The following is a 14,091-nucleotide window of genomic DNA, read 5'->3' on the forward strand; positions in this document are numbered from 1 at the left end:
TTTCCTGAATAGCCACCTCATGTAACATCATTTTTAAGTATTCTCTAACTGGTTTTCAAGAGAAAGCCAGAGAAATAAAGGCTTTCTGGCAGAACACTTATTTTTTTTCCAAAAAGAATTTAAGGAGAATGAACCCACAAATAAGTCACCTCAGGGTGGTTTCAATAGGCCATAGTGACCTCCTATGATGGAGGTCTCTGTGGGGATTTTTCTGTGCACCAGGCCTTTATTGTTACTTGTGAAGCTGGACTATACTCCGACCCTCATTTCTTCTAAATTATACTGCTAGTAGCTAATCTTTCTAGAATGCTTAAGGTTTGAATATAAATCATATCAATTAATCTTTTCAATAACCCTCTGGTGTAAGTGACATTTCTTCCATTTTACCAGTGATAAAACTAAACAAAAGATATGAGAGATTACCTTACATTATATTGTTAATAGGTTTCAGAGCTCAGACTTCCCATTACAGCACTGGAGATGCTTATGGTTATAGGATATTTTGACTCTGACACTGGTGTTTGAATTCAACTGGACTAATCATTATAGGCAAATTACTATAATAACAGTCACAAATCTCAAAGGATTAGAAGAACAGAAGCTTATTTCTCCTTATATAAAAATTCAAGTCTGGTGGTCTTCTATACAGTGTTTCAGGAACCTAAGCGTCTTCCATTTTGCACTCTACCAGTCTCTGTGTCCTCAAAGTCCTCTCCTTTCAGTGAAATAAGGAAAAGAAGGAGCATGGAATAAGGAATATAATAAACTTTTATAGGCCAGCCTGGAAGGGGTACACATCACTTTTCATTAGTCGGAACTCAGTCATATGGACATACTAACTGCAAAGGAAGCTCAGAATATGGTTTAACCATGTGACTAGGAAAGAGATGTTTCAAATACCTACATTGGCTATGACCACTTAGATTTACATAGTTCAATACAGAAATACTTGGCTTAAAAATATTTAACATTTTAAAAATTAGCAAGTGTATTTTTTAATAGATACCCTTAGCCTATACATGATTCTCAGTCCATCTCTGAGTCTTACCTTAACCTGTCTAGAAAAAGATTCAACTACAAATAACAACAACCACAAAGTAATATTGGCTTAAAAAGGTAGACATTTATTTCATTCTCTCTCTCTCTCTCTCTGTAAAAGAAGTTCAGATTGAGCTTGAAATTACATTGAGAGCTGGTATGGTATATCCACCATCATTAGGAATCCAGACTCTATCGGCATGACTTGTACCTGTGACCTTCTATCATCAAGGCAACTTCATGGCAATGAGTGTTTCCATCTTCCAACCATATTGCAGGCTGGAAAAAGATATGAAGAAATATGGGCTTTTCACAAATTTTTGTCCTTTAGTAGTTCAAACTAGGATTTCAGAGTTTGGTGAACTCTGCTTCCTAGCATTGATCAAAAGAGCTATATCAACATGTCCTACTAAACAACTCATACTGCTACATATAACCCCTACTTTGTCTTCTTTTTTAAAATATTTTTCCCTTCTTTCCTAACTTCTTTTAATGTATATTTGTTGAAAACTGTTATACAGCACACACATTGTACCTAGGAATCAGTGAAGAGCAAAACTTTCATGGTTTTTGTCGTTGTGGAGTTTATAATCTTTGTCTTCATATATCCAATGCTTGTTTAACCCCTTTCCAGGATTAATTATCCTAAAGAGCAAGCTGCATAGTTCTCTCTCACTAAAAAAAAGATAATATTTAGCAATGAAATGGTTGAGAACAGAAAGCTTGGATGGATTTGACTTCAAACTCTACTTTTTACTAACTGAATAACCTTGAAAAACATCTTCATTTCTTTGTATTTTAAATTCCTCGGTGTTAAAATAAAGATAATAATATCTAATTGATGGAGGTATTATGATCAGAGTTATAAGTAGAACAAAATACCTAAACTTTATCTCAGTGTATCATATTATAGAATAGTTAGACAACACATACATATCTTCACTGGCATTGAAATAACTGAACTTGGCATCAAATTAATTAAATTGTCAAGAATGCTAAGTTTCCATACAAAGTTATAGTATGTCTTACATGATTTATAATACCTATGCATGAGACATATCATAAATATGTTCAATTCCAGTTATATATTTTAGACAGACTTAATAATTTAAGCATTCTCTCTAGATAACTCAGTCTTTGCTTGAAGGAGTTAGGAATATGCTTAGTTCTTCAAATTTCTAGTCTGCTACTTCCATCCTGTCTTCTCTCCAAAATGATATGGATGTATGGTGGGGAAAAAAAAAGTCATGTAAGTAGCCTCACTGCTGTAAGGGTAATGCAACTTGATGTAGCATCTCCTATATTTTTTACTGTTATGGTCAGTGAAGTCAGGTGGTTTCTGCTAATTTGGACTGGTATTAACTTGTTCTGTCTTATTTTTTTTTCACAATTGGGAAACAAGCTAGTGTCTGAGGATCAGGACTCCATCCACTTAATTTTCTTTTGATATCTTTCAGTCCCATTCCCAAAGTAGGCAGATTTTTCCCACAGAGACTAAAGAAGCAAGATCATTGCTCAGGACATTTTTCCTTCACACTAGCAGACACCATTTCCTTATCATTGGTCTTACACCTATACTGCAGTTCTGAAAGTGGTGCTTAACTGCAGGCTAGGGTTCTTCTAGGAAGGTCTTTAAAGTCATATCCTAGAGTTTCCATGTTCTTAGGCTCCTCTATCCTAGTGGAAAGTTTCTAAAACCTCTAAAAATTACTACTAAGTTGCCAGTTCTGATAGTAAAGCAAAAACAGAAACAAAACAAAGAAACAAGAATACTGACACCAGAACTCATACATATTCTGTTCTTTCCCCCCTTCTCAAAATTCCTTTTATTGAAATATTTCTCCTTCCTCTACCATCTTTCTTCTAAGTAGGGTATTAAGTCTCATGAAATAAATGAAAAGTTACTTTCTCAGTACTATAGAAAATGAAATTGCCTAAGCCTAGTCCTGATATTTGTTAGATATAATGAATGAATCTTGAAAATATAAATGTTTTCTTTTAAATAAGTATGAATTTATGACTATTATCTTGCCTCAAAATTCCATTTTGGGGTCTTCGTTTTCCAACTCCAAAGAAGTAACTAGTGTATTTTCCCTTCTTTCATAAGCAAATCTAAACCCAGACAAAATACATGAAGCAACTCATTTTAGTTGTTAGACTCCAGACAACACAGGAGTATGAACCTGACAGAAAAGGGAAAAAATATAATAAGCCATATAATATGTCCCAGATTTCTACCTGATAGCACTTTTTAGATAGTGGTACAGGTAGGGAATACCCAAGCAAAAAACAGTTTTGCTGAGTTTATGAAAAAAAAATGTAGTTCTGGGAAATTGAGGGGTTTAGAATTAGTGGAGATTACTAGGCAAAGCTACTCTAGAAATATTCATAAGGATCCCTTTATGTCTGTTGCTTTATGTGTGTAGGGTGAAACTCCCTGGGACTTAGAAAATAATGACTCCAAAACTTAGAGAGGGTGTTGTTCAACTTCAAGCTGGCCAAAGTAGAGAGGCCTTATTGAATACTTTGGCCATTCAGCAGAGATCACAGAAAGGTCATGCCTTACTGAGTGATAAAACAGAAAAAATAAATAAATAAATAAATAAGATCAACCTAGAATTCTATATACATTGAAAATATGTTTTGAAATGAAGTTGAAATAAAGACTTTGTTTTTTTAGACAAACTAAAGTTAAGAGAATTCATTGACATCAGACCTGTGCTACAAGAAATATTAATGGGAGTTCTTCAGGCAAAAGAATATAATCAGGTAGACGCTTGGATCTACACAATGGAAGAAAAGACCCAGAAATGATTAATGATAGGACAAATATATTTTTTCATTTTAAAATTTATTTAAAAAAAATAATAAAATAAAATTTATTTTAAAGAAAGTGATTGTTTAATGAGAAAATACTAGCAATATATGGAAAAGTTTATAAGATATGTAGATATAAACTATCTAAAAAATGTAGGTTAAAAATAAAAATATTATAAATGAATAGCATGAACATACCTAAAATTCAGATCTTAGTTTCTAAATAACTTTTTCAACTTCCTGTTTCAGTTCATTTTATCACTACCACGAGAAAAAGATACAAGCTAGACATTCAATGGCTTTTCTTGGACCTATCAGAGAACTGAGGAAACAGGACAATCTACCACTCTGATATTTGGAGAGACACATGCATCCAGAGAGATGTAGCTAAGATCTATCTACCTAAAGGGAGGCCCCTGGAGCCATAAACCTATAGGAACACTGAACTAGTAATTCTGATGACCTGCTAGAGATTGTGGATTGGCACAAGACTAAAAAACTGCTAGGCCATGTAGTCTTAAGGAGACCCCTCCAAAATTTATGAGCTTTACATCCAGAAACCCAACCAGCTCACCATGGTGAAGTTTCAAGAAAGGTTCTTCTGTGGGTATATCAAGGGAGGGGAAGAGTAATTGTAGTAATTTTCTAGGGCTGCCATAACAAGGTACCACAAATGGGTGTGGCTTGAAACAATAGAAATTGATTGTTTCACAGTTCTGAAGGCTAGAAGTCTGAAACTAAGGGGTTACAAGGACCATGCTCCCTCTGAAATATATAGAGGAGAATCCTTCCTTGCTCCTTTTTAGCTTCTGATGGTGGCCATCGGTCCTTGGTATTTCTTGACTTGTGACTGCATCACTCCAATCTCTGTCTCTGCCATTATGTGGCATTGTCTCTGTATATCTGTGTTCACATTTCCTTCTTCTTATGAGAATATTAGTGTTAGAAGATTAAGACTTACGCTAATGATCTGATCTTAACTTGACTGCATGTGTGAAGACCCTTTTTCCAAATACGGTCTGTGCTTTCAGGTGTTGAAAGTTAGGAATTCAATGTATATTTGGGATGGGGGAAAATTCAGTTCATACCAGTAATCATTGTGGAGTATACTCAGAACTTTCATGACAAAAGCCTATTGTTCAGGAGAAAGGACATTTCCAGAGCCATATCCCAACTCAGGTAAGAGAATTCCTTCCACTCCTTTTCCTTTCAGCCTTCTGTCTCAGCTAAGAGAAAAAGATAATAAAACAGACACAACAGGGGTTGGAAAAACAAACAAGATCTGCCACTGGAGAAACAACTGTGGAGGTCACAGTCCTGACACACAGATCCACTAAAAGACTAAAAGTTTAATCAGAGTATTATAAAACAGTTCCTTTACCACACACCTTACCATCACACCAACAGGGACCCAGCACAATAATAGTGGATTATAGCTAAAATGGCTGCAAGACACAGACTCTCTCTGAAGAGGAATATTTAAGGAAGCCTACAGGACACTAAAGGCATTTGAATCTACTGGCACTTACAGATACAGCAAACATTAAAAGAGCCCAACTTCTAGCCAGATTAACACAAATCCTCACACTAAAGACCTATTTATCTCAGTCTCTATTACCCAATAAAACATATCCAGCCTTCAGAGCATGCCAAAAGGCAAGAAAAAACATAGCCTGAAGAGAAAAACCATCCTCAAAGCCATCTCAAATATGACACAGATACTAAAATCATCACATAGGGAATTAAAATGATTATAATTAATATGTTAAAGGCTTTAAAGAAAAAGTAGACAACTTGCAAGGATAGTTGGGAAATGTAAGCAGAGAGATGAAATACTAAGAATCAAAAGGAATTTCTAGAAATTTTTTTTTTTTTTAAAAATCACTGTACCAGAAATGAAGACTGCCTTTGATGGGTCATCACTAAATTTGACATTGTTCAAGAATCAGTGAGCTTTAAGGTAGGCAAATATACACTTTTCAAACTGAAATTCAAAAGGAAAGAATATAGACATTAGAGAAAAAAAAAAGAAAAAAGAAAACAATCAAGAACTATGGGACTACTTCTGGAATACCAGAAGAGAAAAAGTGAGAGTAGAAAAGAAAAAAAGTGAGGTAATAATGACTAAGAAATGAGCAAAATTAATGTCGCACACACCAAACCACAGATGCCTGAATGTCAGAGGATGATAAACAGGATAAATGATAAACAAACATACACACATACATTTATATAGACCACTAAGCATATTATACATATTATATTCAAACCCAGAAAACCAAAGAAAAAGTGAACATCTTGAAAGAAGACAGAAAAAAATAATATTTTATCTATTAAAATATAGGAGGGAAAAAGATAAGAATTACAGCAGACTTGTCATCAGAAATCATATAAGCTAGAAGAGAGTGGGATGATATTTTTGTGTTGAAAGGAAAAACAAAGCAAAAAAAAATCACCAATTTATAATTCTGTATCTAGAGAAATGAAGCTTCAAATGTGAGGGAGAAATAAAGATTTTCCCAGAGAAAGAAAAACTGAGGGCAATCCATTGCCAGCAGATCTTCCCTGAAAAAAATATTAAAAGAAATTCTTTAGGCAGAGGGAAAATGATATAGGTAAGAAACTCAGATCTACATATAAAAGGAGTCACATTTCCTAAGCAGATTGCTAATTCTAGACCTAATTCAGGGAAAACAAAATAAACCCAGAACACTTTGCAGTGCCAGGAAGTAAGGAAATGTTTAAAAGGGGGGCGGGGGGGGGATGTCAAAGTGACACAGGAGCCAGTGTGAAAGACCTCCCAATGGTCAAAATTAGAAATATACAAGAAAAAAAATCAAATAATGCCATGTTGGATTATAATTGAAAGCATAAAATAAATATGCTGCATGGATATTGCCATGTATAAATGATTAAACCAGTAAATAAATGGGAAAGGTGGAACAAACCTTTACAAAAGAATTTCAAGTAATATATGTAGATGCACCTCCTTCTAGAAATTGGAGGTTAATTTCTGTCTTCTTGAGTATGGATTGGGCTTAGGAATTTGCTTCCAAATAATAGAGTATGAAAGGCAAAACATAGTAACTTAACAGGGGAGTATCTAAAGACTCCAACTTAATCAAGTGACCAAAGTTAAGAACACCAGTGATAAGTCATTGCTATTATTAACCTTCTATTATAATGTGATGAGAATACACTACACCTCTGTGGTATTCCTCTCAAAAAAACAATAAACCCTATAATCATGAAAAAATGTATCGTAATTGTAAAAAAGCCATATAACAAACACCTACTGAGAGATAGTCTGTAAAATACCCAACTAGTACTTTTCGAAACTGCCATGGTCATGAAAAACAAAGAAAAGTGAGAAATTTTGAAACACCAGAAGAAACAAAAGAGTAATGATTAATAAATGCCATATAATGGATCAGATCCTGGAATTTAGTTAATAGTAATGTACCAATGCTAGTTTTTAAAATTTTGATAAATGTACCATGGTTATATAAGATGTTAATTTTAGGGGGAACTAGGTGAAGGATATATAGAAATATTTTGTATTATTTTTACAACTTTTCTCTGTATCTAAAATAAATTCCAGAATTTAGAAAAAAACATTTACAAAAATAAAGGGATGAAAAAGAGATATATCATATAAACACATGTCTTAAATTTTTTGAGGTGGCTATATTAATTTCAGACAGACTGCAGGAAAAAGAAATATTACCTGGGGCAAAGTGGAATGTTTCATAAATATAAACAGGCAAATGCATCTAGAAGACATAACAATCTATATGTATATTTACCTAATAACAGACCTTAAAATATAAGCAGGAAAAAAAAATAGAACTAATGCAAGAAAACAAAACTACTAGTAGTAAATAGTATGCATGCTGATAAGCCACTAATACCCATTCATTAAATTTCTGTAGATAATTTAATTGGAAAGTATTTAGAATTCTAGGTTCAATAAATAGCCCAAGTTCTGTACCGGTCCTGCAACTGGAATTGGCAAGCCACTTCATCATCACAATTCCTCATCTATACAACGGGAGGACTTTATAACATCTAGGGCTCCTTCTAGATTCGATTTTCTGCAATTTTACATCAATGTCCATATCAAAAACATGAGAGAAGGAAACTACTTTCAACAAAGTTGCCAAATATACTTCCCCAAATTTAAGAGATGACTAAAGGCAATTGAAATGAACAAGAGCTGAAACAAACTATCAAACCTTACCTGTCATCAATTTTTTAAAGAAAATTTTTGCTTTATTTTATTTAAGTTTTTGCTTTTTTGATTGATTGAAAGGATTCACACCATTTCAAAATCAATCTTGGTATACCCACCCTCCAAGTTTTTTCTGAAATCATGGACTACAACAAAGGCATTAGGGAAGAAGACTATTTTCAAAGGAAGTCATTATGCATATTATTCTTGGAGTTTGTGATTTTGTAATTCTTTGTACTAAATGTTTCAATTCTTTCTTTAATATCAGGGATGAGAGTTTCAAGGTACTTTCTGTGACCCTACTGGAGATTTCATTTACATAATATAAAATTATATCAAATATGAGCGAATCTCAAAGTTGTTGAATCAAAGAAGCCAGACATAAGAAGGCATATGGATTATCCCATTAAGTATCACACATTTCTAATAGCTGAGTAATATTCCATTGTATACATAAACCACATCTTCTTTATCCATTCATCTTTCGTTGGACACCGAGGCTCCTTCCACAGTTTGGCTATCGTGGCCATTGCTGCTATAAACATCGGGGTGCAGGTGTCCCGGCGTTTCATTGCATTTGTATCTTTGGGGTAAATCCCCAACAGTGCAATTGCTGGGTCGTAGGGCAGGTATATTTTTAACTGTTTGAGGAACCTCCACACAGTTTTCCAGAGTGGCTGCACCAGTTCACATTCCCACCAAAAGGGGCAGCCTGGGTGGCTCAGTGGTTTAGCACCGCCTTTAGTACAGGCCATGATCCCGGAGACCCGGGATGGAGACCCACATCAGGCTCCCTTCATGGAGCCCGCTTCTCCCTCTGCCTGTGACTCTGTCTCTCTCTCTCTCTCTGTGTCTCTCATGAATAAATAAATAAATAATATTTTTAAAAAAGTATCGCACAAAAGCAGAGAATATTTACTTCTAATGTCAGGGAAGTGGTTGTATTTAAGGTAAAGTGCTAGTGACCAGAAGAGAGCTCAATGAGACTTCCAGAATTCTGGCAATATTTCTTTCTCTTTCTGGCTGCTAAGTATTTTTTTTTATTATTATAGTCCTTGAGTACAGTTATGACACATATACTTACCTGTATGCATGCACATTACATATAATAGTATAATAATATATTCATATAGTATCACAATTATATATTTTAAAAACATGCTTCTAAACACAGGACTTCATTTGAGCCTCATAATAACTTCCTTGGACTGGTGATGTAGGGATCATTGTCATTATTTTAGACACAAAGGAAATGAGTCTTCAAAAATTCATGTCAATTCAATTCAGCTAACATTTTTTGTGTACCTAGTATATTCCAGGAAGAAAAAAAATATACTGGATAGTAAGATACAAATAGTCCTTACAGTTTAAAAAAATGAAGTAAAGTACCCCCAGAGCACATAGCTGAAAAAGGTCATGGCATTTTGGACATAGAAGGGACCCCAGACAACATCAGTGCTCTCCTCTTTTAGAAGAGGGCATGGCCAAGGGCATGGACTTTTTAGTGGCCCTGGTTTGGGTTGGATTTCTAGTTTCAATACTTAATCCCTGGGTGACCCTGGGCAAGTTACCTACACTCTCTCCACCTCGGTTTGCTGATCTGAAATGTAGTATTAAAAATATCCATCTTAAAAATAGCTCTGAGGTAAATTTTAAAAATCTGGGAGCAATCCTAGCACACCACCCAGCAGCTAGTCATCATAAGTTACTCTGTCCCCTTCAGGTGACTTGAGGTAAGGGGCTCACAATCTAGCCCCCTTTCTAGCAGGTTTTTCTGCTTCTCCAAATACGTACAAATGAGATATGAAGTGTTAGATACACTGGGATGTGAGGCACATGCTATACAAGCCCTGTCCACTTTCCAGGGAATCTGCGTGTGGAGCTTCTGTGTTTCATAACCCGTGGTCCAGAGGGGAGGCAGAAGCAATCCTGGTGTTGATGGCAGGGCTGCGGGGGTGCAGATGAGTAATCCTTTCTGGGAGGAAAGCAGATACGGCAGCCTGGAAAGCACACGTTCGGGGAGGCTGAGTAGGAGGATGAGCTTAGATGAGCAAAGACCACCATCCTGGGCATGTGATGCAAAGCCTCGGGAATGTGTCCGAATCCAATCCAGTGGCCGTCCTCATCATGCTCTGTAGCCCTCTGAGCCTCGGCAGCTGTCACGGTGACTGATGTGCGACACCCTGACCTTTGCTGACACTGTCCTTCCTTCTTGTCTTTCACCCACGGCTGTCCCTGTTTTCCACATCATGCTGGCTGATGGCTTATGGGTCTGTAGAGCTACTTGGGGGAAAATCCCATTCTCTGTCATCCTGTTCCTGGGACTGTGATCTCCTACTGGTTTAGGTGATTGATGGGAACTCTCATTCTAGTAAAATACACTCTGCTCCTTTGCAAGGGTCCCTCCCCACATCAGCCATTGTCTTCGTGCCATTAAAGGAGGACCAGACTCTTCAGAATATATACCTCACCAATGAGGAGCTCCCATGTATCTTGTGAGGCACCTCCGTATCCAATACCTCATCTGGTTTTCATGACGGCCCTCTGGGGGAGCCACACAAGGGTATTATTTCCTTTTCACTGATGAAGAAAACAAGGTTCCAAATGGTCTCTGGAATTCTCCCAAGTTCCATGACAAAGTAAGTGGCTATCAGAATCAGAACTCAAGTCAACTGAAAACCAGCTCATTGGCTGTCACCATGCTGGTTCTGGATTCCACTGATGTACTTCAATGGCTCCTACTGCTTAGCAACCTGGTCTTCCCTAATTTGTATTTGTTCTAGAAAGGCTATCAGCAAGAAGAGTTCTCTCTCCTGTACTTACCATGTTTCGTGAAATTGAGGAAAGGGAGTGCATGATTCGAATGGACAATTGGAGGTAGCTTCAAGAATCAGTTTGTACGTTAAGTTTAGGGAGCTATCCCCAGCAGCCTCAGTCTTGGATTGCCTCCATCTCCCCTTTATGCTCGACAGCACCCTGCATGCACATTTAAAATGCATGGAAATCATCTACTTATGCATTTCTCTCACTCCCGTAGACCCTCGAGTTCAGGGACCATGTTCAGGGACCATGTTATTCATCTTTGTATGTTGTGGTACCTGAACACGGCAAACTTGAAAATCATTGAATGATTGATTGAATATAAGAGAACATAGTCAACGGTATTGAGAGTCAAAAGATATCTAAAGGTGATGCACCCTGACCCTTGTTTGACAGAGGAGGATGCTGAAGCTTAGAGAGTGAAGAAGGCACATTCAAGGTCAGAGAGAGTAAGATGAGGGAACAAGAGGCTGGTCACACTCCTCCAAAGACTGGTCTATACTGCTCAGTTCTGGCTGTCTAGCGTATTGTGCAAGTTCTCTATCCTTTCAAATTACCCTGTTGAGTTACAGCTAAAGAGAATGAAGGATGCCCCAATCTATGTTGCTGGACAAATCTCCCCCTCCAGAAGTAACTGGAGTAATATTCTTCAGAAAAGCTTCTATATTCTATTACCCAGACTTCAGCAGTCACTAGCTCTTTGGTTCACCCTCTGTGGTCTCATAGCCACTTTGGTGGGTTATTTGTCCTTGCACCTTACTGATTCCCCTAAGAATGGATGTGATGCACCTCCTCTGCCATTCCCTAAGCATTGAGCACGAGGCTTTAAAATGCCTATCAAAAACATGAAGACAACAAAAGGGAATTGCCAAGCCAGAAGGGGAAAACTAAATATTGGCTATTACACAGCAATGCTTCCTGGTGCCTACTCACTAAATCCCATCACAAAGAGGCAGTGGTTGCCTCTGTGCCTCTTCCACTTCTGGCCTCCCAACACTCTGCCAGGGTCTACTTTTCAGAGCTGCCTCTACTAGATCCTTTCCTTGAGTATTAGTCTCTTACTCCCAACTCTGATCTTTAGTCCTGCAAGAAAAAAATCTAAGAGGATCTTTTAATATAAAAAGGAAAATTCTTTGAGAAGATCTAGCTCACTCCCTACTTGGATGATTCATTAGGCAGAATTTGTCAAGGCAGGTCTGAGGAATTTGCATTTGCATCCCTTCAACAGTACTGGCTACCCAAAGGCCAAAGTATAGGTAGTTATGTGCATAACCAGAACATTCCACAGAGGGAATGAAAGAAGATCAAGTGGCATTCCTCAAAGGAAATTCTTCCTCCTTTATTAATCCATAGGAGGAAAATTCATAGTAAGCTAAGATAACCTATTTTGTTCAGGTGTTCAGCCCTAAAGCACTTTGCCCAAAACTTGGGAGCTGGTACGATAATCAGGTATGAATAGCTGATGGATTTAGGATTTGTGTGTATTATTAACAATAATTAACATTTATTGAGTGGGTACTATATGCCAGGGACTGTGTTTAGCATTTTACATGCATTCTCTTACTTAATCCTTCCAAAATCCTATAAAAAGGCACAATGATGCATTCTGGGTGTGGTTTAGGGTGCGGCTGCTTCATTGCCCAAATCCTACCATTCATCCCTCCTCTTCTCCAGAGTTCCTAGCCAAAGAGCATATTCACCAAAGGATTGGCAGCCAAATGGGAAAGTGCTGATATTATTAATGTCTGGGAAAGCCCATAAAGGAGAGCACAGATCAGGCCTGAGGCTTAGGAGAAGCAGACCTAGCATCTACTCTAACCCAGCCTTCAGCGTGCATAGAGGCTAGGACAAAGCACAGAACATGGTCAGCTTCCTAAAGGGATACCCAGAGTGAAAAATAATGGGTCATGGAATCTAACTTTAAAAGACTGTTGCTTCTCACAGTGACCCTCTTGGGTTCTGGCCAGTTAGATGAAGAATTCCTGCTCCTTAGGAGGGATCCAGTGAGGTTAGAGAGAGGAGTGTGATATAAGGGGAGAAGCTGACCTCACTATAGGTTAAGGCAGATTAGTGAATACAGTGAATACAGAGCCATACCTGTGTCTCCCATCCCTATGTCACAGAGGAAGAAATCACAGCTCAGTGAGGTTAAATCTCTTGCCCATTACCACATGGCTAGAAAGTGGTCTTCAAAGGCAGGCTCTCTGGTTCCAAATCCTTAACTTATAACAGCTGCCTAATGATAGCACTTCTTAATCATTGATTTTTGCTATCCCTATTAGAAAACCTCAATCCTTCCTAAGTAATTCCCCATTGTGTCCAGGAACCTCCAAAGAATATCTCTCATTTTTGTTTCTTTTTTTTTTAAGATTTTATTTATTTATTTATGTGCATGAGAGAGAGAGAGAGAGAGAGAGAGAGAAAGAAGAGAGAGGGGGGCAGAGACACAGGCAGAAGGAGAAGCAGGCTCCATGCAGGGAGACTGACATGGGTCTCAATTCTTGGTTTCCAGGATCAGGCCCTGAGCTGAAGGCGGCGCTAAACTGCTGAGCCACCCTGGTTGCCCTCATTTCTGTTTCTGAACTTGGTTCACCTTCATCACATCTTACCTATCACTACTTGCTTTCCTGCTCTAGCATCTTTGGGGTGTTACCATGAAGCTGCTAACATTCCCCTTCCTTGGTTCTGGAGACCAACTGGGTTTCCCTGGGATCCATCTTTACCTATACCACCACCTTGACTTCAGAGGTCTCCAAGGGTCTAGAATCTTCTTGTACCAAATTTGTGCTGACTTCTATTCAGAAGGAGAATATCTTACTATTTCTTTGAGATGGGCTCTAAGGAAGTTCTGCAGCATCTATAAGAGCTTTAGAAAAATCGATTCCTTCAGTTTCTGTTTGCAGATTCAGACACTGTCTGTGGGACAGGTGAGGAGGATCATTCCTGAGGAAGTGAGCTACTCATTCACCCCCTTCTATTTTGGTGTCTGATATTTTGAACCAAATGCCCTTGCCCTTTATTTCTTGTGCCCAATCCCAGGATTTCAAGGTTTTATATTTCTGAATCCCAAGAACAGACCAGCTTTAATTCAACTGGAAAGGCTCATTAAGTCCTGAAAATGGTTTCATTGATTTTTAGAGAGAGCTACATGTGTCTTATTATTAATATGCAAGGAAGTGAAAAAT

At 37.6% G+C, this 14,091-nt stretch overlaps 1 long non-coding RNA gene across 1 annotated transcript; it reads right to left on the reverse strand.

Annotated features, from left to right (window-relative positions):
• Positions 1–1,109: 1,109 nt before the first annotated feature.
• On the reverse strand, positions 1,110–10,707 carry LOC144302585 (uncharacterized). Its single transcript, XR_013369519.1, has 3 exons — positions 9,881–10,707; positions 1,574–1,713; positions 1,110–1,317 (listed from the first exon to the last, which is right to left on the reverse strand). It is a non-coding gene; the product is annotated as an uncharacterized LOC144302585 (long non-coding RNA).
• Positions 10,708–14,091: the final 3,384 nt, after the last annotated feature.

The sequence above is a fragment of the Canis aureus genome, chromosome 31 (assembly GCF_053574225.1).
Source record: "Canis aureus isolate CA01 chromosome 31, VMU_Caureus_v.1.0, whole genome shotgun sequence".
Classification (NCBI taxonomy): domain Eukaryota; kingdom Metazoa; phylum Chordata; class Mammalia; order Carnivora; family Canidae; genus Canis; species Canis aureus.